This window comes from Eretmochelys imbricata, chromosome 26 (assembly GCF_965152235.1).
Source record: "Eretmochelys imbricata isolate rEreImb1 chromosome 26, rEreImb1.hap1, whole genome shotgun sequence".
NCBI classification, from domain to species: domain Eukaryota; kingdom Metazoa; phylum Chordata; order Testudines; family Cheloniidae; genus Eretmochelys; species Eretmochelys imbricata.
This window is the reverse complement of record NC_135597.1, coordinates 12,893,755-12,905,793: the sequence shown is the minus strand read 5'-3', so window position 1 is coordinate 12,905,793 and position 12,039 is coordinate 12,893,755. Positions and strand designations below refer to the sequence as shown.

Here is a 12,039-nt window from a genome sequence, read left to right as displayed (position 1 = left end):
CTGCTGTCTTTCAGTCGGGGGGTCTTTACCGCTAGACCAGACTTCTTTCCTTGTGAGCCGAGGTCTGGAGTTCTGTGTTCAGGTCTAAGCCCCACAGGGCTAGCGAGCTAGAGGGAATTTGAAGGAGAGCAGCGAAAGTGGTGCTCGGGTTGGAGGGCACTGATTTTTGGAGCAAGAATTCGATAGGTGTAGAGCACGCCAGGGTGAGGGGGAGTTGGTAACTCTCTATGGGCATTCAGCAGACATGGACACCAAGGGTAGAGGGTCTTGTCTAGGTGATGGCCATAACTAGGAAGGACGGGATGAGATGAACGATAGGAAGACCGAGTCTGAATATCTGTTTGGCTGTGCAACGGGCTGTCCCGGGAAGTGAAGAGACACCTGTCATTGGGTTATTTAACACACAGTCTAGCACAGCCCTGGAGAAGCAACCTAGAGCAAGGGACTGTCCTGCACTAGGCACAGACAGAATGAAATGGGTTGCATGTGTGGGTGCAGGGGGAGGGTCCCCCCATCTATGCGTGGAAGTGAGGGCTGGACGGGTGGTATATGTGTCCCCTCCCAGCTGGTGGTGAGGAATCCACAGAAGTTTGGGGCCGCATTAGCTTTTCCAGGTTCCCACTCTGCACCATGAAATCTCCCTTTGCAGGGGCAGCTGAGGGGTCCCTGGCAGCATGGCTCTATGGAAGCTGGAGAGGGGCAAGGGGGCCCTAGAACTTGGGGGCAGGGGGAGTCCCACAAGGCCCCTAGCCCAAGGGATAACGATCCTGCTGATTCCATGCCCTCATGTCACATCAGAAAAGAGTTTGAGGCTCCTCCTCCCGTCTAGCCACAAAGAAAGGGAGGGTGGTTGAAAATTTGTGCTCCAGCAGATCTCTGGGGTCTGAGATCCCCACTATTTGCGCTCTCCGAGAGAAGAAATTTGGGCGAGGCTCACAGAGCTCCCCTCCAGCAATTCCGCCTTGCTCCCCTCCTACCACAATTTGATCCACTGACCGGGCGCCTGCACCCTCCTATTAACTCTGCCCAGATTGGCATGTTGAGCCCATGTCCCACCCCTGTATTCCCTTCCCAGGACACCAGAATGTGGACCCTCTGCTGAGGACAACCCTCCTGCCACTTTCTCTGGGCATCCTGGGTCCAGCAACCTCGTTGCTGGGAACACAGACCTCGTTTGGTTTGTTGTTTTTTGTTAAATGCGCCGCTACCTCGCTCCTGGCCTTGGGAAGTGAAACGGCAAGGTCTCCTCAAAGACGGGTCCCTCCGGCAGCCTGGGAAATTGCTGTCAGATGTCTCCTTGGTGCGTGAGGGGGGTAGAACAGACTTCTTGTGCTCCCAACATTTGTGTCGCATTAGAGTACCGTATGGAACGTGGGAGATGGGCCCCTTCCCCTCGGGGCTCTCTCGAAACACAGGGCCGCCTTTGAAGAAACCCTCTTGTTTGGAGCTGTCTTTAGAAGATTTCCAAAGGGACTGGCTGTCCCTTTCGGGTGGGAAGTTACCTCGTTTGGCCTCTCCTTGTTATGGGGTCACAGCAGGTCTGGGGTTGTTTATACTGGCCAGCGACTGACTGCTCCAGTCTCACTTTGAAGTGGGGCCTTTTTGTTGTCAGGAAAAGTGAATTGGAAAGGCAGCTCCGACGCGAAACGAAGGCTATGTCTACATTACCGGCGCCACAGCAGCATAGCTGCAGCTACACCAACCTAGCACTGCAGTGTGGACGCTTACTGCAGTGACAGAAAGGGTTTTTCCATTGATGTAGTTATTCCACCTTTCCCAGAGGCTGCGTAGCTAGGTCGGCGGAAGAACTCTTCCATCAACCTAGCTGAGTCTGCGCTGGGGGCGGGGGCGTTGGTCAACGTAAGTGCATCACTCTGGGCATAAAAATGTTTACAGCTCTGAGCAGTGTAGCTAGGTCGAGCTAATGTTTAGGTGTAGACTGGGGCTAAGAACTGGGGCACAGTGGGAATTAGTGAGGAGAGAAATTGCTGCACAATCCCAGGTCAAATCGAGCCCTACGCTGTTAGCCAGAGGATACAAAGGCTGGCTCATAACTGGGCCTCAGGAGGCCGAGGCTTCGCTCTGCCACAGACTTCACGTGGAAGGCCTGGTCTACACTAGAAAACTAGGTCGGCCCAACTGCGTCGCCAACGGGTGTGAAAACTTCTTACACCCCCTGAGCGATGTAGGTATGCCGACCTAGCTGCTTGTATAACCAGTACTAGGTCAACGGAATAATTCTTCCAAGCTACCATCTCTTGGGGAGGTGGATTACCTCTGCTGATGGGAGGAATTCTCCCGTTGGCGTAGCGAGTGTCTACACTGAAACACTCTGCTGCTGTGGTGTTTTTAAGTGTGGACAAGGCCTCTGTCTCCTCCCCGCTCCAGGCTTCAGTATTGCTGAAGCGAAATGGGGGTGAGAATCCTGACCTCACAGGGAGCGGCATGAGGATGGCGTTCAGGAAGCACTCAATGGAGTGGTCATGCGGGCCAAAGATGTACCAAGATGGAAGGAAAGATGGTTCCACTGTAGGTGAAATGGGCTTAGGCATCTCACTTGCTCTGGCACTAATAGGCCCTTACCTTGGCAGAGAGGCTTGAGGGTGAACGAGCCATGAGATGGGATGATTCTTTCGCCCCCTCGAAGAGACAGTGCGGGGGAAACGTGCCCTTCCAAGAAATTTTCAGGGCGCTCGGCCTGGCTCTAAATCCACACGTGGAATGAAACTGGTTTTTCGTTATTTCTCTGATCAGGGTTAATCTCTGTGTTGAGACCCTCAGGATTTGGCCATTCCTGGAGATAGCACTCAGCATGTGGAGATTGTGTTTCAGTTACAGAGTATTGCCGGAAGCTAACTCGCGCGGAGATCGTCTACGTACTGAGCGGCACCCCTTGAACCGGTTTAGTTAAATGGCACAAACACCCATGTGGACACTCTTATTTCAGCTTAATCCAGGCTTATTTCAATTCATTTTAGGAACAGGTTGGAACTAAATCCAAGTAAGATCGTCCCGTGCAGAGCTGTTGCATTGGTTTAACTAGACCAGAGCAAATTTGTGTGTAGACGAGACCTCAGCCTCGGAACTCCCTCTTGAGCATTGTTATCCCTGGTTCACGTATTAAATGTTAGAGGTTAAAGGAGGAGTCATAGTCAGCGCTGGTGTTAGACTCAGTGCCCGAGTCCTGATGCCAGCAGCGTTCCCCCGTTGTTGCCTGCGTTGGCAATTCTCAGTTGCTCTCTCCCTGTGAGGGACAATCCCCGGGTGAGGCTAGGACAGGGCGCTTCAGCGAAGCCAACCATGTGCTCAGCCCGCTGGAACAACACTGCTAGCGAAAGAGAAAATGGGCCAGTCCTCGGGGGGGATGCTAAGCTGGAGGCGCCTTTGCAGTGCTTCCTTTTTCTGGGCGGGGGGGCATTCGTACTCTTATCCTCCTCTCGGAGTGGCCGCAAGAAACACAATATGGAGATTAAGGGGGAAGAAAACCGTCTGCCTCAGAGACCATGTTAGGTCACAAAACCCCCTTGTGTGGAAACCCTGGGCTGTTTCTGTTTGACTGTCGGAGAAGCTGTGGGGATTACAGCGCTGGATGGGCAGGACTTCATGCCGGGGGGCCTAGGCCTCCTCTTGTTTGTTTTGCAGACTGTATTTGGTTGACTCCAGATGTGCCCTCCCCACCGTATGTCCCGGCAGTCAGATACGTGCAGAGATGGAAAAGCCCTATGAGACTCCCTCAGTCCAACTCCCACAGACCCGGGCAGGATTGCTGCCTACCGTGTATTCGTCAGAGAGAGCCGTGGAGAATTCATGTGTGTATGTGCGCATAGAGACAAATGATGGTGATTTACTATTATGTGTTAATTGCTGACAGACAGCATGGTCCACTGCTGTCCATGCTCTCAGGAGCTTACAACCTAATTACAATCAGATCAAATCCCGATTATCCAGCGAGCCATCTTCTTATCTTTTAGTTATCTCCTCTCTCATCATGTCTTATCCCTTAGCTTGTGCCCATCATTATAGTATCTAGGCTCCTTAAATAAACAATGAAACAAAGTCAGGTTCGTGGGAGTTGCAGGCCAGTTAGGGTCTGTCTACACTACACGATAAACTGGGGTCTGTGGGACCCAAGCTTGTGGACTCAGTGTATCCAATCCCAGGCTGGAGTGTCCGCACTGTGTCGTAAACCTGGTGGTACAGTTGCTGGACCTGGGTCTCACACCTGTGCTAATACATCCATATTGTGCCATGCAGACCTTCTGACTCAGATCTGCAGCTTGACTTGCATCCACACTGCAAAATGACAGGGCTTGGAACTGAGTCTCAGCTGGTCTCGGGCTCAGATCCACTCGCTCCCCACGCCCCAGTGGGTCCTAGGACTTGCACCTGAGTGCTTGCTGACCAGAGTCAGACAGATTTGCATGTAGATGGTAGGAGGGGTTGGTCTCAAACCTAAACCCGGGTTTACAATGCAGTGTATACATAAAAAGAAAAGGAGGACTTGTGGCACCTTAAAGACTAACCAATTTATTTGAGCATAAGCTTTCATGCATGCATCCGATGAAGTGAGCTGTATGTAGCTCACGGAAGCTTATGCTCAACTAAATTTGTTAGTCTCTAAGGTGCCACAAGTCCTCCTTTTCTTTTTGCGGATACAGACTAACACGGCTGCTACTCGGAAACCTGTATACGTAAAGTAAAGGTATGAGGGGACATGATAAGTTTTCAAGTACATAGAAGGTTGTTAAAAGGAGGAGGGAGAAAAATTGTTCTCAACCTCTGACGACAGGACAAGAAGCAGTGGGCTTAAATTGCAGCAAGGGTGGTTTAGGTTGGACATTAGGAAAAATTTCCTAACTGTCAGGGTGGTTAAGCATTGGAATAAATTGCCTAGGGAGGTTGTGGAATCTCCATCATTGGAGGTATTTAAGAGCAGGTTAGACAAACACCTGTCGGGGATGGTCAAGATAATACTTAGTCCTGCTGTGAGTGCAGGAGACTGGACTAGACGACCTCTCGAGGTCCCTTCCAGCCCTAAGATTTTCTGGTTCCATGACTACACAGCAGTAAAACACCCACAGCTAGCCTGTGTCAGCTGACATGGGCTTTGGAGCTACAAAATTGCAGTGTAGACCCTGCAGGGTCCCAGAGCTTGGGCTCCAGCTTAAGCTTGAACGTTTCTACTGCAGTTTTATAGCCCAGCAGTCTGAGCCCCACAAGCCCGTCAGCTGACGCTGGTTAGTCACGCGGGTTTATTGCAGTGTAGACATACCCTTAGGATCTCATCTGAATGACATGTCCTCATATAATGGAGTTCTGGCCCAGTGAGGTCCCCTTTTCTTTCCTGGTAGCGGAGCTGAGGGTTACCATGTTACATGCTCCAGAGCTACTTAGAACTAAGCTATACTGTGGGGAGAGAATTTCTCTTTATCTCTGGAGAACGTGGCCCTTTCAGGTTTATTTTTACCATCTGTACAGTAACATCTAGAGGCACAATCAGGATCAGGGCCCAGTTGTGTCGGGCACTGTAAATCATAACAAGGGACAGTCTCTGCTCCCAAAAATTTACACTCTAAACAGCCATTGGGTGGGAGGGAAAACAGAGGCATCAAGTGAAATGACTTGCCCAGGGTCACCCAGCGGGTCAGTGGCAGAACTCCGATCTCCTGACTCCCACTCCAGTGCCCTGTCGACTTGATTATGCTTAAGCTCCATCTACACTGTGAACTAGAGGTGTGATTTCCCTGGTCGTGTACACACCCGCAACTGATGGTTTTGTAAGTGGCATGGCTAAGCCGTGCTGCCGATGGTGCTACTCAGGCTACCTACTGCGGCGATGCGGCTATTTATACTTGCGCTAGCTGGGGGTGTGCAGGTGCTAATATATGTACACGAGCAGGGGAGTCGCACCCCTAGCTTGTCGTGTAAACGGCATCTTAGCCGGAGTGCTTTACAAGCATGCAGAGCAGTTGTTTCCACTGCAGCTAACCTACAGTACGCAGGGGGCTTCAGCTACCCAAACCCTTCACTGTAAGGCCTGCAAATATTAAATACAAAATGTAAGACTCAAGGCACTGGTTGAGGTCAGTGGGGTCCATCGGAGAAGAGAACTAATTACTCTCAGTGTTCCAGATTCTGTTGTGTGGCTGTGGAGAGTCATTCCACATGGGAGCAGGAGCGATTTCTGTTTCCCCTCGTGGACAGCGCCCTGGGAAAGAGAGCACTTGCATCAAAGACTCCGCTAGATCCCAAGCCGTTGATCTCCCTGTACCAGATTCAACCCTCCTGCGGACATTGATTTCACTAGGGCTTGTGCCTGTTTGTGCTCACAGTGGATCGGGCCCTCTACCTCGGTTTCCCCAGCTGTAAACTGGGGAGAAGGATATAGTAGTGGGAGGGTTCTGTCACTTTAAGGATGGGCTTAGATATTTTATGGACCAAGTATGGATGGCCAAGTCAGGGCTTATATTGGTGTTTATAAGAAGCAGAACTTAAATTACCAGCTGTTTGGGGTGGGGGCCGTCTTTGTTCTGTGTTTGTACAGTGTTCCTAAAATGCTACGATGATAGAAATAATAATAGATGAGATTCTTTGCATTCTTGATCATTTTGAGCTTGCAGTCCATAGTGCGTCTGCTCCTTAGAATAAGGGTTTGCCGGACGAGAGGCTATAAAAATGATTGATTAAAGGGAAATGATCAGCTTCATATTTTTAAATTCATTTTTAAAAATGTCCATTTATTCCCCTTTAAAATTTGAACGTCCCGAAATCTTGTTTTAAAATTTCCATGCCAAAGGATTTTTAACAAGGGTGGTTTTCCTCTTCCCCTGGTGGATGTTTATAAGGGTCTTTGAAGTTAGCTGGTTTGTACCTTGCTAACTGACTGCACATGAAAAAATAGTGAAATCGACTATGCAAAGGGCTGTCGGGCACAGTCAGCAAATTGCAAAAACAAAATAGAAAAGAATTTAAGCTTTTAGTTAGAGAGATCTAAGGTGTTGCTTGTACTAAGAAGAAGTACACTGCTTCCAGACAGTTCAGTTCAGTTCATTTCATTGAAGCGCTGTTGGTATTGGAAAGCTATATGTACGTTCCTGAAGCGTAAGCGAGAGACAAACCCTCAGATCTCTGTTCCTTTAAAGTTGAAATCTGAGCCCCTTTCAAGTTGAAGTCAGAGCCTCAGCTAGCGTAGATCAGCAGAGATCCACCAGTGTTAGTGGAGATTTGCTGATTTATGCCAGGTTTGTGTGTGTCTAACCTTAGACGGTCTTGTTATACATGTCAGAATATCCCGAAACCTTTATGACCTAAGCTTGTGGCACCTACTCGGACAGAACTCCCACTGAACTCAGCAGGCGTTTTGCCTGCAGGACTGAGCTTGAACGACTTCTCAGGCAGGAAGGTCTCTTGACTAGCTGGGAGTGGCCCGTATTCCATTATGCAGCTTTTTTCTGTAGTCAGCAACATGCTTATCTGTAGTTTAGAAACCAGCCTGAACTCAAGTGGAGTGTCTGCCGACCGCAATCAGCCTTCAGACAGTTTCCACCTAGAACTACTCAGGCTTCATAAAAATGCACGTGCTCTAGATGTTTGCCCTGTGCCTGCAGCTAGTGGGCTGGGGGGGCACAGTGACACTGGCATTCTTTCCCTGACCCCGCTTGTAGGAGTCCGCTGCCTTAATGCTGATCAATTTCTTAAGGATTAAGTGTACAGACATGCCCCATACTTTGAAACCTCTGCAAGGATTTTCCTGTTGTATGCTGGGATCCAGCTTGGTATGCTCACACCATCGTCTCTACATGGCAGAGGGCTGGATTAAGGAAGGCTCGGGAATCCTGGCATCCGGGGCAGTGAGTCAGAGGGGTAATCAGCAGCGCAGCACCCGAGATCGCCTGTTTAGGAAGAGGATCAAGGTGAGGCTCCATCAACAGGAGTGCTGGGAGAGGTAGATCTGCTCCAGGGGTAGGAAAAATCTGTCCAGGTAAAAGGGAGGGTGGTTTGAATCACTGGGGGAATAGGCCTTGTTTAGCCTTAATTCAGCCCGGGGCATTACATCGCCCCCATTTTAACAGTAATTCCTAGGAGTCACTTCTGGGATTTGTATGCTCCCCATAACATGAGCACTTGCCAAACAGAGGGCCCAGCCTAGAGACTTTTGATGCCAAATCCGTGTAGCTCATTGATAACTCACAGCAACAGTGGCTGCTGTGCTGGGGTAATACAGCAACAGAGATACCGGTTTGGATTGTCACTAGAGCCATCAGAATTGTTTTGTCAGAAAGCTTTTTCTTTTGGGGGCGGAGGCAGGAATATTCCTTTTTGAACAAGACAGAATTTTCCGCAGGGGGGAAAAAAAAGTTATTTTGTTGAAAGGACAAATTTCATTTTGATTCGATTCAAAATGAAATGTTTTCAGTGTGGGTTTCTCTCCCCCTTTTTACTCCAGCGGAAAAAAGGGAGAAGAAAATGTTCAATTTGAATGTAAATGATTGGGGTGGGGAGGTTATTTCATTTACATGAAAAATAACATAAACTTCCTCGGCAAATTTTGAGTGGAATGAACTGTTTTTAGTTTCCTTGGAAATGTTTTGGGGAAAATCGGTCTATTAATGGGGATATGTTTGCCTTTTAGTAGGGATCCATCCAGCTGGTTTTACACTACCACCTATCACCATTGTATTTGAGCACCTTCCGTACACAATCAATAGTAGTCCTTATAACACTCTCCTTAGTGCAGCGGTTTTCAACCTGTGATCCGCGGGGATCCGCAGACTATGCTTAAGGTTTCCAAAGGGGTCCCACCTCCATTTGAAAATGTTTAGGGGTCCACAAATGAAAAAAGGTTGAAAACTGCTGCACTAGTGGACTTCATGAAATCGGACACTTTTCCCTTTTGGGGGTAAAAAGCTCTGTTTGAGGTGTTTGATTCGCTTGTTTGTTACTGGTGTCTACTTTTTTATTTACTGGGGGGCAGTGTATGGGTGGCCTCAGTGTTGCAAATGTCATTCGTGCTGTGTTGGAAAAGCGTTCTCAAAGGAAAGGAGTACTAGTGGCACCTTAGAGACTAACCAATTTATTTGAGCATAAGCTTTTGTGAGCTACAGCTCACTTCATCGGATGCATCTCAAAGGAGAAACTCCTCAACTCCTTGCAGGATCACATAGGAAGTTATTGTACTTCTGAGCAGATGGGTCCTCTCTGGTTTGTCCCCCAGCCGATTCAGCACTGCTCCCTACAGTACATTAATCTGGTGTTCCAACTACTGCGCTTGACGGTGGCCATATAAAAATTCTTGTCCCCAAGTGCTGGTAAACACACCACTTTGGGAGATGGGGCACTCTAGCCTCCACTGCTTTTTTTCCAATAAGGGTTGTTATATTTTTAGCATTCAGGAAGCTCTCCTGTTATCAGCAAACTTCTAAAAATATCAGCTCGCATCCCACCTCTCCAGCCCCTAACTTCCTTTCAGCCTTGGTTAAATGTGCCACGAAGTGGATTAAAAATAGCACCAAGGGGCAAGGGAATGTTGGGTCATGAAAATAGCATTCTCCAGTCTGCAGATCTTCTAAGGGGCCTATTCTCCTCCATCATTAATGCTGAGATGTAAGGGTTGCGTGTGAAATCAGTGCTTATCGCATGACAGGCAGATGCTAGGGGAGGGGCACCATAGATAAAGTTAGGGGTTGTCTGCATGCAAATTTGCACCAGGTGAGGCCTTGTCTGCACACACACAAGTAGCATCAGTTTAACTTTTATTGCTGTTTAAAGTGGTTTACTCAAACTGGTGCAAAACCCTGTGTAGACGCTGTTAATTTGGTTTAGCTTAAACCCATCCCTAATTGATCTAAGTGATGTTGGTAGAAGCGAGGTTAAACTGACACGGCTCAGCCCAGAGACAAAGAATGGAAGCTATACATCTGCATGAAGAGGTGAAATCAATCCCCTTGAATTAGCATGCATTTCACCCCCCAAATTGGGCTTGTAAATTACAGTTAACAGGCACACTAACCAAAGGCTCTGCTTCTTGGAATTGCTGTGGGGATTGCGTGATGCTTTCTGCAATAGGAGGGGTTATTACAGTGAGACTTGATATCTTGGGGGACTGTTTTGAGCCTCTGGAAAAATCCCCTTGTCGTTTCAATAGCAAAAGTTCATTCTCAACTTCCCCTCCGGAAACAGTGCATTTTAGCCTCCCTTGGGCAGAGGTGGCTGTATTCCAGTAATGAATGGGTGAGCTGTATGTCTATAGACAGTGGGTAATCCATATGTATATGTACAATCTAGAAAGAGCTCTGGGTGCTTGCGCAATGGAAGCTGTGGTCCAGTAGGTAGGGACTGCCCTGGTTCATTTCCCACCTCTGCCACTGACTTCCTGTGTGGCCTTGGCCAGATCACTTAGCAGTGGCCACTAATTTTGAGTGCTTTCACTTTTAAGTGCCCAACATGGGATACCTACAGCCTGGTTTTCAGAGGTGCCGACCACCCAGCGCTCCAGCTGAAGTCACTGGGAGTGGCAGGTGCTCAGCACCTCTGAAAATCAGGCTGCAAGCGTTGCAGATTGGGCCCCCCACAAAAAATCAAGCTGCCAGAATGAGTGGAAATGTAGGCTTTGGGGCTGTGCCTCAGTTTGCCCATCTGTAATGTGGAGACAATGAAACTTACCAACTAAGGGTATAATGAGGGTTAACTGAGGTGAGCATTAAGAGTCGTTGTGGTGGTGTTATAGAGCATGTCTGGGCATTACAATAATGCATGTATTGCTTTTCATCAGTAGATCGCAAACCACTCTGCAGAGCAGGTCAGTATTATCAGCCTTGTGCTTAGATGGGGAAACCGAGGCACGGAGCGGTGAAGTAACTTGCGCAAGGTCGTCTAGCAGGCCAGCGGCGGGAATAGAACCCTGGTCTTCTGAGTCACACACCAGTGATCTATCTGCTAGGCCATAGATCTCTCAGGAGATCTTGTTTCCACTCCTGACTCTGACTCCCTATGGAAAGTCACTTAATCTCTCAGTGCCTCAGTTGCCCATCTGTAAACTGGAGGTAAGAATGCTTACAAATGCTTTGAGGTCTGCTGACGAAAAGTGCCGTGTAAGTGCAGAGTATTATACGCTGCTTGCGTTGCCTTTATGGAGCTACCCTCCAACCACCTCTCCCCGAGACTGACTGTATAGCAGACTTAAAACGTCCCCTACCCAATATACTGCATCACCCTCGGGCTGCCTGTGTCCCTGCCCCAGGGCCAGCTGTGCAGGTACTGTGATTGATGTAGCTAGGAAGCCTGCGATGCTGGAATGCTGCATGCCAGTGCTCTGGGCTTGTGAGCTGACACTTGTTTATGCTGCTTCCACTTGCAATAAACCGGCCCACTCGGAGACTCCGCTGGCTTTCGTCTGGACTTTCACACATATCACACACAAGGCGCTGACCGCAGCAGCAGAAACAGATTTCCCAGCTAGGTCTAGAGTTGAGGTCAAACCGAGCGCAGCCTCTTGACCTACATGCTCAAATCTCTCCCTTTTGTCCACGCTTTGATCAGAACTGCCGACCTTAGCCTGGAAGTTCACTCTGTACGGCCCGTTGGATTCTTCTGCCGAGGCTGCTAACAAAGGAGCCAGTTGGTACGGGCTCTGGTGGCGATTTTTGTGACATGGCCCCTGTCTATCGGGCACTGGGGCAGAGACCCTCCAAACTTGTTCCACATCAGTTGTAAATCTTCACTGTGAGCCCAATCCACCATCGCCCTGAAAGTAATCTAGTCACTTCCATTCAGTCGGTTTCACTCACCACCCCATGGAGAGTGGAGGTAAAGAGCAGACACTGGAGATTTGCAAGCCACCCTCCAGCCAGAGGTAGAAAAGCAGTTGAAAAGAGTCCAGAGGGAGCTGCACCTGGCCTCTGAGAGATGGACTAGCTGACCCACAGTGATAGCTATTTCCGGTCTCTAACTTTTCCGATTCTGTGATAACGTTTCCCAGAGCTGAGCGACAGAGGCAGAGAGGGGAAAACAGACGGAGCAGAGGAAAAGGAAACAGAGAGG

General features: G+C 49.0%; 1 protein-coding gene across 1 annotated transcript in view; it reads left to right on the top strand.

Annotated features, from left to right (window-relative positions):
• The window catches only part of TET3 (tet methylcytosine dioxygenase 3), a 117,319-nt gene that overhangs the window by 45,760 nt on the left and 59,520 nt on the right, over nucleotides 1–12,039 (top strand). The gene's annotated exons all lie outside the window — the stretch shown is intronic.